General features: G+C 38.8%; 1 protein-coding gene across 2 annotated transcripts in view; it reads left to right on the top strand.

Annotated features, from left to right (window-relative positions):
• The first annotated feature begins 50 nt into the window (after positions 1-50).
• Positions 51-11,504, top strand: part of furinb (furin (paired basic amino acid cleaving enzyme) b) — a 103,539-nt gene continuing 92,085 nt past the window's right edge. For both annotated transcript variants that reach the window (XM_024281824.2, XM_024281823.2), the window contains exon 1: positions 51-680. The gene's annotated coding sequence lies outside the window, so the exon portion shown is untranslated. The remainder of the gene's footprint in view (positions 681-11,504) is intronic.

The following is an 11,504-nucleotide window of genomic DNA, read 5'->3' as shown; positions in this document are numbered from 1 at the left end:
TTTAATTTGACAAAAATATTACTTTAAGCCCTTAGAAATTTAACCAATACACAAAACGTGACTGGTTTTTGTTTAACACCACACGCAGCGGCTTCAAGTAAAAAACATTCGAGCCGCCCTCTTTACCAGTACAGTGCGACAAATCAAGCATTCACCTTAATCTATTTGGCTCCAAACGTGACGTATTTCCTGGAGAAATAGGTTTGTAGCACTTTGTTGTCATCTCCAACCAATAGTGAACCTGCTACATTGTAGTGGCTGTAGTGTATAATTTCTCCCGATTTTTATTTTTTTAACCGGCAATTTATTTCACCCACGTTGATAATGAGGCTAAGAGGCGGCGAAAAACAGCTCGGGGGAACTCTAAACATGAAAAAGAAAATCGCGGAGGGAGTTAAAAACGAAATATAACCATGGATGTGGCAAGTTGCAGGTGGCGAATAATACATCCAAGAGGGGATAGTTTAATTCTGCACTTTTAGCGAGGAGAAATACATTTTAAAAACATGGGTGACAGCGCGTGGCGGTGTAACTCATCTCCGGGAGGAAGTAGAGGACGACCGGCGAAAGATTTCATGTGAAGTTGAGAAGCGGGAGAAAGGGGAGTCTCCGCCCGGAGCGCGAGGATGAAGACGTGGAGGCATGACGCCTCGGTCCTTGATGGTGTCTGACTTTTTGAGGTAAGTCAGTGGCTTTCTTTTAATTATTTTCTTAATTTAAGATTTAAAAAAAGTTAAGTTTATTTGTTAGATTAAGCTAGGAAAAACTATTGATTTTAATATTTTTGTTTTTCCAAAATAAAATCAGCAAAATAATGTGATTTTATTAGTTTTAACATTTAAAATCACCTTTTACTAACAAATGTTCTTATTATTTTTTCTTTACTAATATTTTTTAATTTTATTTTAGCCTTAAAGTTACAATTTTAATGTAAACACTTGCTTTTTCTTTTCACAATAAGAGACTTAATTCAATTTATTCATCAATTTGTGTTTCTCACCTCACTTACACATCCCCTTGCTCTCAGATTCTCACCCTGGAGTTTTAATCAGATAAACCTTCATCAAGTTGTCTTTATTTATTTTTTTACTCTCACTCTTCGGTGCGAATTGCTGTAATATATTTCAGTTAGTGCTGCTCCTCAGGCGAGGAAGAAATTGTTTAGATCCAGCTCTGCACTATTCTTCTTCTCCCTGCCTTTTTGTGCCTGCCAGATCGTGATTACCTACTTTGATCACACAAAAAAGCACAGAAATGCAACCTCCCTAAATAAATTCCCACATGTTCTACTGCTTTGAGGCAAAAACTGCTATTTTCTTACTCATATTCATGTCAGAGGAGGTCAAGGTCACCTGTCTCAGCTTGGATTGAAGTATCCTTTAACTTGGTTACACCTTTTTGTCTATTAAAAATTGACTTTATTAAAGGAAAATTGTACTTCTGCCTTTGTTGGGTTTATAATTTGATCAGGGTCAAAGCCATCACAAGCTTTTTGTTCTTGCTCTCGAGTGGAATGACTTTCCATTTCAGATGGTTTGTCCTCACCGGCGCCTGGTTAATCAGTTTGGATAGTTTTTCTGCCACAAGCTCTGTGGAGAAAGGCTTTATTAGAAGAAAACAGGATTGCTGTGGAGGCGAAAGAGGTGACGACAAATTCGAGGCTCTCTGGAAAGTAGGCCAGCGACTTTTCTGGATAAATGAAAATGTAAGCCGTGGATCAATTTAAAGTTTGGTTTATGTGTTTTGCTGAATATGTCTATAGAACATTAACTAATGCATTCTTGCCCTCCCTTCTCTGAAACGTAGTGGTAATTAAAGGTGGTTTGGGTTTTAATGGCTCACTTTGGGGTAGACTACCGGGTGATCAGTGGGCAGCGCTGGACGTCCGGCTTCCTGCTGCTGTTTGAGGACAGCTCTCGTGTGCGCTTGTGTCTCTGCTTTTTCCAATTACAATTTAACTTGGAGCATTTTTCAGTCTCTGGAGAGGATGCTTGGCTGTCAGTGGTACTGTGTTAATGCTGCTGCGCGGTTGTGTGCTTTTGGTTTTCAGGGAGAGGGCAGACCAGAGCACATGGTGGGTGTTGATTTAGCTGATGGGCTGCCTAAAATAGAGCTGGAGTGCTGCATGTGGTCTGTCACACAGCTTCGTGTGCTCGTCATCACCAATGCAAGTTGTTTGCACAACCCCGTGAAGTCCATCAAACCACACGCCGCCGTAGTTATGATCATGCAACAGAAGTAAACCAAATGTTGTCTGAGTTGTTTAGCTTTTAACTGACCGAGCTGAAAGATGGAATGGGAAGTTTTCTTCTCCAAGTAATAATTTACAGGCTGGATAAATATTTATTTGTTTACCTTAAATTTTTTAAGTAGAATCCTAGACTGAAAGGAGTTTGGTATATTCACATTCACTCTCTAACCACTTGGTACACTTTTTCAGTAGTGGGTTGGACCCCCTTTTGCCTTCAATCCTTGGTAGCATAGATTCAACAAGATACTGGAAACATTCCTCAAAGAGTTTAGTCCATATTGACATGATAGCATCACACAGTTACTGCAGATTTGTTGGCTGCACATCCATGATGCCAAGCTCCTGTTCAACCACATCCCAAAGGTTATTTATTGGGTTGAAATCTGGTGACTGAGGAGGTCATTTGAGTCCTGTGAACTCATTTACATGTTCAAAAAACAGCCTGAGCTTTATGACATGCTGCGCTATCATGGTGGTGGACTGATGGACGCACTGTGTTATAACAATGCTCAATTGATACTAAGACCCCCAAAATATAAGAAAATATTCTCCATGCCATGACACCACCACCACAAGTCTGAGCAGTTGATGCAAGGCAGGATGGATCCTTGTTTCATGTTTTTTGACACCAAATTCAGACCCTACAATCCAAATGTCACATCAGAAATGAACAGGCAACATTTGACCAATCTTTTATTGCCCAATTTTGGTGTCTGTGTGAATTGTAGCCCCAGTTTCCTGTTCTTAGAAGAAAGGAGTGGCACCCAGTATGGTCCTCTGCTTCTGTAGCCCATCTGCCTCACGGTTGGATGTGTTGTGTGTTCAAAGACCCTCATCTGCCGACCTTGGTTGTAAGCAGGGCTTATTTGAGTTACTGTTGCCTTTCTAACAAGTTGAACCAGTCTGGCCATTCTCCTCTGACCTCTGGCATCAACAAGGCATTTCCACCCACATCACTGGATATTTTGGACCATTCTCTGTAAACCCTAGAGATGGTTGTGCGTGAAAATCCCTGTAGATCAGGAGTTTCTGAAAAACTCAGGCCAGCCCATCTGGCACCAACAACCATGCCACATTCTATGTCACTTCAATCACCTTTCTTCCTCATTAATATTAGGTCCCTTTAAAATGTCTACATACCTAAATGCATTGAGTTGCTGCCACGTGATTGACTGATTTAAAATGTACATTATCGAGGAGTTGCACAGGTGTGCCTAATAAAGTGACCTGTAAGTGTAAAAATCGAAAGCAACGATTTAGAAGATTAAAACACTTGTCTGAGACATCCTACCAGCTCATGTAAAAATGTCTCATTTTGAATTTTTATGACTCTAACTTGTCCCAAATAAAGTTGGAACAGGAGGATATTTTCTGCTTGGTAGCGTCTTCTTTTCTTGTAACTGGAATCCCTTTATGTCTGGGGACCACAGAGACTCATTTGCTGGAATTTGAGCGCAAGAATTATGTCCCGTTTTTTTTTTTGTCTCATGTAGGATTCAAGCCGCAGTCCTTGGTTGTCTTTGTTGCGTTTTTCATCCAGTGATGCCCTGAATGCTTTCCATTAGTGAAAGGTCAGGGCTGCAGGCAGGAAATGTCAGCACCAGGACTTCCCTACTACAAAGCTCTGCTTTTGTAATGGATGTATGTAGTTAAGCACTGGCTCTCTGAGAGCTCCAGGGCCTTACCTGAAAAAGACATCTGGATAGAAGCATGCATTTTTCTTTAACCTGTATATACCTTTCATTGCGAATCTCTTTTCCAGCTGCCAATATCAGAGAAACACTTTTTTTTGGCTGAAAGGTCCAAGTCAGAAAAATGGAACACGTTTTCAAAAATATTAGTTTCAATTTTGATGCATTTGACAGAACGTATACTCTTAGTTTTGAAAACTCAGACAAAGCCATTGGTTAATGCAAGATTATGACTTTATTTTGCACAAAACCATAACCTGCATTTGCAGATGGGAAAAGGAACTGTGGTCTTAGACAGTGATTTCCATTAGTATTGCTGAGTCCATGCTATAATTTCCATTAGGGATCTGTGCCTGTTTTTAATGCACCTGAAGGCCCAAAGATCATGGGGATGTTATTTTGGCAATGAGGAAAATATAAAGCAGATCTCCTCATTTGAGGACAGATGTATTTTTCTTGTAACATGGCAACTATTCCATCAGTATTTAACCTCCCATTGACCTCGATAAGATTTGAAGCTGGTGTTTTGTGGTATGAACATGCTGTTTTTACCTTATTTTGAAATGAGTGGCAATGACACAGAATACTCAGCACATTATGTGAGGCTATTTGTCAATTCTGTTGTGATCACTAATCAAAATTGTTAAATAAATGTGCCCAAGTTCATAGCGTATACAGCTGGTGTGAATCATATAGTGTATATGGACTGGACATATTTGGTTCGGTTAAAATAAATCAGAATTTGTGTTCTCCGATAAACTGGAGCATATTTTCAGTCTGAATACACCAAGCGGACCCTGGTCCGGGACCAGGAACTGCTCTCAGACCCATCGTTTGAGGTGGTCTTTGTTCATTTCCAGTTGGACTGAGCTCAGACAGTAAAAAGGGTCCAACATTTTATTTGTTAAAACGTTTATTTTAACACAGCTGAAAACGGTTCTTACGCGCTTTTCAGTGTCTCGTTACACAGTTCTAGGGATGCAATGATACAGTTTGCTCACGGTTCAATATGTACCTCGATATGAACGTCCCAGTTTGATGTGTATTGAGCAAAAAAAAAATAAAGCCTGAAATCCTGCTATTCCACAGAGGATGATTTATTTTGCAAAGAGAAGTACGATAACAAAAATTCAGATTTTTAAGTGCACAGTTCTTGGCACCTATTGCAGAATCACATTTAAATAGAACTCTTGTATACTTGTTAACATTACAACTTATAAGAACTGCAACAATTTAAGCATTTCTCTTAAGTTTTGACAGCTGGATGTCATACACAATCTTAACTGAACACATTTAAAATATTTAGAACTGACTTACCAGTCCAAATAAACAACAGCAACACAAGTAAAGTTTAGTATTCCTTAGCTGTCAGCCCTTTATTCATGTAGCTTTACATTTTTTGGCCAAAAAAAATAAGTATCTTGGTTGTTTTTAGCATTTAGCTAAAACCTTTATTATCCGAATACCGTAGGAGGGGCAAGGTAGTTTGTGTCAGGGAGGGGGAGAGTGAGCAGGGATTTTTTTTGCAGCAGACACCCTTAAGGCACCTCAGAGTGATACTGAATAAATAAAATGTGTATTGTAAAAAATGTTGAATTGAATTGTCAAACACGTATTGAACGGTTCGGTTTTATATTGAACATTGTTGCATCTCTACACAGCCCGGTGCTGCTGTGAAGTCATCCTAAAAGCTACGTTGTAGTTCCTTAACAGAACCCACATTTTTTACAGGCATGCGGCGGGTGACGGGTTGTTGAAGACATTTATACAACACACAAAGGTGCATAAGGGGGAAGTAGGTGAAAAGCAGTCACGTGTCGTACAGATTTTTTGGTTTTTTTTCAACCTCCCTGTACTCTATGCTCTGTGGAAAGGGCCCTTTTGTGGTGTTGAGGTAGAACTGCATTGCATGCTTGCAGACTGACTGTGAAGCTACGTTCACACCACCCTTGGCAACGTGCGTTCAAGCAACCACTTCAAATGAAAAGTCTATGTAAACGTGCGTTTTGCATTCATGTGTAGCTACACAAATTTTTAACACAATTTTCAGGCTCTAAGCACAAATGTGCAAGTTAAACCAGGTCAAACTTTCACCAATCAGTGACTCAGATTTGGTAGTGATGTATGGATTCTATTAATTCACTGAAGTGCCAACCATTTAAAAAATGATAATGGCGGAGAAATTAATAATTGTGCTGTGTGACCATCTGAAATTATATAATATCAAGTCTTTCATATATTGGAAAAGAGCTGTGAAAGAAAAAGCCTGGAGCAAGATTTGCAAGATTTGCACCCTTTTAACATTTCAAAACAAGCATCTTCCAGTAGGTGGCAAACACGCGCTAGTAAACAGTAGTTAAAGAAATATAAGAAAAAGCCCTTCCCTGCTTGTCCAGTGTGAGCCCCGTGGGGTAAATGTGTAGCTCATTTTATAAATTAGTTTTAGAAATTAAGAAATTAGGCAATCACGGTGTAGTTTTTGTGGGCGTTCTTTGGGTGTCCTACGGCCACTTGCATATTACCTGAACCCCTGTGCAGCTGCGCTGAAATCTGATGGCTCCTGCCTATCACTCCACAGGGGCAGAAACCCAAACAGATCAACCCCTGTATGGATGCATGTGACTTAGGCCTTAGTATTAGAAACACTCTGGATCAGTGTTATCCATGCACCTCTACAGAACTGCATCATCTAAAGCTCAAAGAGCCCATTATTCTGCAATGATATCACAACCACTGATGACCTCCTTGGTTTTTGCTGAGTTGTTGCTTCGCGTGTTCTCGCATTCACAAAGCGGGCTTGGCTCACTTTTATCCAGACAGCATCTGCCAGCATGAAGTGGACAAGCTGCTGCTTAGTGAAAAGGCATAGAGCTGTGCTGGGTGTGAAAATAGCCAATGCACTGTCAGGAAATTAGGAAATGCGCACGCACCACCAAGCCTCAAGCTGTGCACCTGTGGTAAGATGGGGCTTTTTATTTCTGGAAGTCCTTCTCCCAAAGATCCTTTTTTTTTCGTACCTAGTCATGTAAATGACGTGTTTCCAGCAAAACTAATTAGGTGCAAGGTGTTCCTCCAGATGTTTCTTTTTTTGGTTGCAAAAACTTTTCCAGGCTTTAATCGCTCAAACTTTTTGTGTTGCAGCAAGTAATTTAGACTCAAGGTTGTAAAGGAGGACGTCCACTTTTCTGAAGAACAACTGCATAATCACTGACTCTCATTGAAAAGTTGATGTCAGAGATTTTTGAACACCCTATAAAATCCAATTTGGTAAACATATTCATCAGAATATGACTTATCTAACAGCAAATGTTCTGTTCTCTAAAGATGGATGTTGCAACACTGATGTAGAATTGTGAGCTTGGAACTAAAATGCTGACTAGTCCATTTCTTTTCAAAAGCCTTGAAGTTTCCTTTCTTTAAAAAAAAGAAAAAACGCTATTATTGCTTGGGTATATCTTTTTCATGGAAACTTCTAATAACATATTTTTGTGTCATTTTGACAAGAAGATCTAGATATGTAAAAAAAAAAAAAAAGCGTATTAATTTGAGGAACTGACAAAATGGTATTAAAGATCCCAAAAAAATGGAGCAACACAAAGAAAAATGATGGACAAATAGTTCAGTAAATGTAATAGATGTTGGATTTAAAGAAAAAAATATTGAATTCTTGTGGTTTTGGAAGATAATTTTTTAAATCTTGGTGCTCATTTTTAGTTTTCCACACTCAAGTTGCTAACACAATGTTTTACAGTTTTAGTAAATGGAAAAATACCTCATTTATCCAACAGGAAAGTTTATAACATCTACCTTTGTTTCCCAAACCAGGCTCATGGTTATAGAAAACAGGTAGGGTTGAACAATAAATATGTTATTTACCGTTTTTTTACGGAGTATAAGTTGCACTCGATAATAAGTTGCAGGAGCAAAAAATGTCTAATGAAGAAGGAAATAAAACTTATATTAGTCAGACTTTTGGGAGAAAAATTTGATGTTTCAGAACAAATCCGCCAACACTGTGTTCACACCAATCATGATTCACACCAATCTTGCATCTAATGCCTCTTTTTTGACATGCATCAAATTTGTGTCCACTGTCTCTTTTGATGTGGGTCAAAGTGGATGCTCAATGCTTGTCTAAAAATGTTTTCATAAACTAGGCGCTCCTGTCGTGTGTGGATAAAGCTACCATCAAGTTTTTTGCCTCATCGCTACTTTGAAGCATTGACTGTATATCAAATTCATAAAGCACAGAAGACACAGATGATATTGAGAGATCAGGTTTGTTTATTTTAAAAAGTTCTCCAAAATCATTGGTTATCATGTCTTCATAGTGTTTGGTTCATGAGATCTTTCAGTCTTTTTTTTTCTTATAGTGATTGTTATTCATTACCTTCTATACTGCAGGAGTTGTGTCTAAATAACGGCACTTTTACCTGTTCTTCCTTCTCTCTGTAACCCAGTTTGATGACTTTCTGTTCCGCATTGGCCGAGGGCGCAAAAAATAAAAACAAGAATAATAATGTTTTGATGCAAATAAGAAAAAAATCAAAGTTTAAGAGTAAATCAATCAGATTCCCCTCCATGTTTGTTTTTGATCACACTTCTTCTGGCACTGTACTTTCAATATTTTACTCTCTGTAAAAATGTATTTTGTCAAAACTATACAAGGTAGAAATAAGCTCAAGATAACATTGAGACATTTATAACAATAGAATAAAATGATCTGGAGAGCCAGCTATATTTACCCGAAGGGCTGGATACGGCCCCCGGACCTTAACTTTGACACCTGTACTCTAGTGGTTATTAGCAGAAACAACTGCTAAAGGACAACTGGTTGTTGGTAGGAAAATAACACATATATGAATTTATTTATGTAAAAAAAATAATAAAAAGAAATCATAAATAAGTCGCTCCTGAGTCTAAGTCGCATCCCGGGCTAGGTATAAAAAAATGTAACTTATTCTCTGGAAAATACAGTATTTATCAAGTCAAAATGCAAATGACTGTAATACTTAAATACTTGAAAATAGAAAAAATATTCAGCATTTTTTCAATCTAACATGTTTCCCCAATCTCTATCAAATTTGGCTGAAAAATGTCAAATGTTTTGTTGTGATTGACTTGTTTGTATTGCTTCTTGGTTTTAGGAGTGTTTTCAGAAATTGAAACAAAAGAATTCACGTTCTTTAATCACAATTATAACTCCTATAGCCTTAGAGATGTGTCGCTAGTTGGAAACAGAAGGTGCTGAATTATTAATTCAAATCTCTGGTGTTGTTTTAGTCTACTGTGGGTCATTTATCCACCCAATCATTTCCAGAGGCTCATTGACTCCATTGTGGCTCTAATCTCAGCAGGGGTTATGCTACTAATTTTCTGTATTTACTGCAGAAACCCGAAGCCTTAGTTTTTTTTTATATTGTTTGAAGGTTGTAGTTCAATCTTATTTTAGACCTTTGATGTATATTGTAGGAGTAAGCAGGCTCTTGTTATTTCTTCTTCAAGCTGTGATTTGAAAGGTGGTTTGAGTGTTGTTATGATGTGCTCGTTATATTCCTCAGCATCTCATGAGGGGAGGGCTCCAGCTCTTTTTTTTTTCTCTTTTCCCCTCATCTCTTCTTTCTTTTAGCCGTTTCCTCCCTCTTTCCAGCTGTCTCAGTGACAGCAGACCCCTGATTTTAGTGGCACTTGCACGGATTTTAATGAGCTCAGAAGATCTGCTTCAAAGAATGAGTGACAGACTTCGGTCATGTTCCCTTACGCTCCTAAAAGTCAACCCTACCTCATGTGTCCCCAAAGTCAGAATTCAATTTTTGCGAGTTTATCCAAAATGAATGCATCTAACTGTCTGGAAACTAATGTAATCACTGGAAGTTATCATTCTTGTTTTCTTTTTCAATCTTTCATCTCATACCTGCACTCTCATCCATTTGTCTTCAGTCGAGTCACAGTGGAAACTAGCTTCTGCATCTCAGACAGAACAGAACCCAGTCACTTTATTTGGGTCATTAAGTCTGAAAATATCTCATTCGCTGAGCCTCCTCATATATATTGCTGTGCTTGCTCTACCTCGGAAGTGGGAATTCAAAATCTTATGCTTCATCACTTATGAACGAAATGAGCTAATAATGCTCCACTATTATTTAGAAGCTTCATAAATTGGAATTCCAACTTTGTGTCGCAGTTTTCTTTGGCACTATACCAAAGTCTGCCTCGACAAAAACAAGTCTGTAAACAGGAGAGATAAGCAGTGCGAGAAGGGAGTGGGTTCTAAACGGCAAGAACTAACAAAACCAAAACATAAACCACGAGTTATGGATAAAATATTGACGCTGTGCAATAACTGAAAGTGAATAAAGTTTTAGTGCTTTAACCAAGAAGGTAAAAAATAATGGTTTATTAATTTGGAAAACTGAAGATGAATTCTCTTTAAGTCAGAAGTTTTTCTTTCATTATATAATTTCTCATTAGCCTAGTGTAAAAGTCCTCAAATTATATGAGGATATTAAAATTAGAGCTGTGCCATAATTTAGATATTGCAATGTATCATGATATTTAGTCCTACAATTGATTCTCGATGTGTTCTCATCAAGCATCAATCTCTTATTTATTTTTTTTTTTAAGAGACTGTAAGATGTTATATTCATCATCCTTTGGTGAGATGTTCCTTTGGAGGTAGATAGGGGGCGCACATTTCAAGTCTTGGCTTGGTGTCAATGCTTGTCAATGACGTAGTATTTCAAATTTCAGCAATGTTGCACAAAAGTGTCTATATTTGATGAAAAAAATAAGACGCAAGTTGTTCATTTTGATTGTATTCAAGCTAAAAAATAAATGGGGACATATTTTCCTAAAAAAATATGTGTTGTTCTACAAAATATGAGTTATGATTTTTTCTAATTATTGCAGTCTCACGATATCATCGATATCGTGAGCCATGTATTCAATGTTCCCTCTAAGCTGCGCACGTGCGCAATTGCGCACTGCTCCCACGCCCGTTGCGCACAGCAAATCTATTCTGCGCACAACATAAAATGTATTCTAAACTTTAAATAAAATTATCATAAGTAATCTGACATGTGCTTGACGCCGACAATTTTTTTGACGCATTAATCGCGGACTTTCTCATACGTGCCTTTCCATACCGCGCGAGCGGGCGTCCCGCCCTCTCTCACCGGCTGCTCTCACTAGTTCACGGGCGGGTCTCCAACCACCGAGCTGCGAGCTAAAACCGGCCGACGCTAGGACCTGGCTCCGGTTCGCGTCCAGTACCACGTCTGGTGGTACCGCCTCGCGTCCGGCGCCGCGTCCCGAGAGCTGCGGACCCCCGACGTTCCGAACAGCAAGCGCACCGGGGGACGTTTTAAATGTTCTGGAGGTTTAAGCGTGATCCAACCCCAGCATAGCGGTCTGTCTGCCGGCATATTCATGGCTTGAGCTCCGGACACGTCGCTGCGCAGCGGCAGTAACAGACTGTCAAACTCTTTTCTCAGTCTTTAATGTTCTAAAAAACAAAAGTTCATTAGAAATGATAAATCTCTATTTCATTTATTACTGCAGTT

This window comes from Oryzias melastigma, linkage group LG6, assembly GCF_002922805.2.
Source record: "Oryzias melastigma strain HK-1 linkage group LG6, ASM292280v2, whole genome shotgun sequence".
In the NCBI taxonomy this organism is placed as follows: domain Eukaryota; kingdom Metazoa; phylum Chordata; class Actinopteri; order Beloniformes; family Adrianichthyidae; genus Oryzias; species Oryzias melastigma.
The sequence above is the reverse complement of the archived record's forward strand: the minus strand, read 5'-3'. Positions and strand labels throughout refer to the sequence as shown.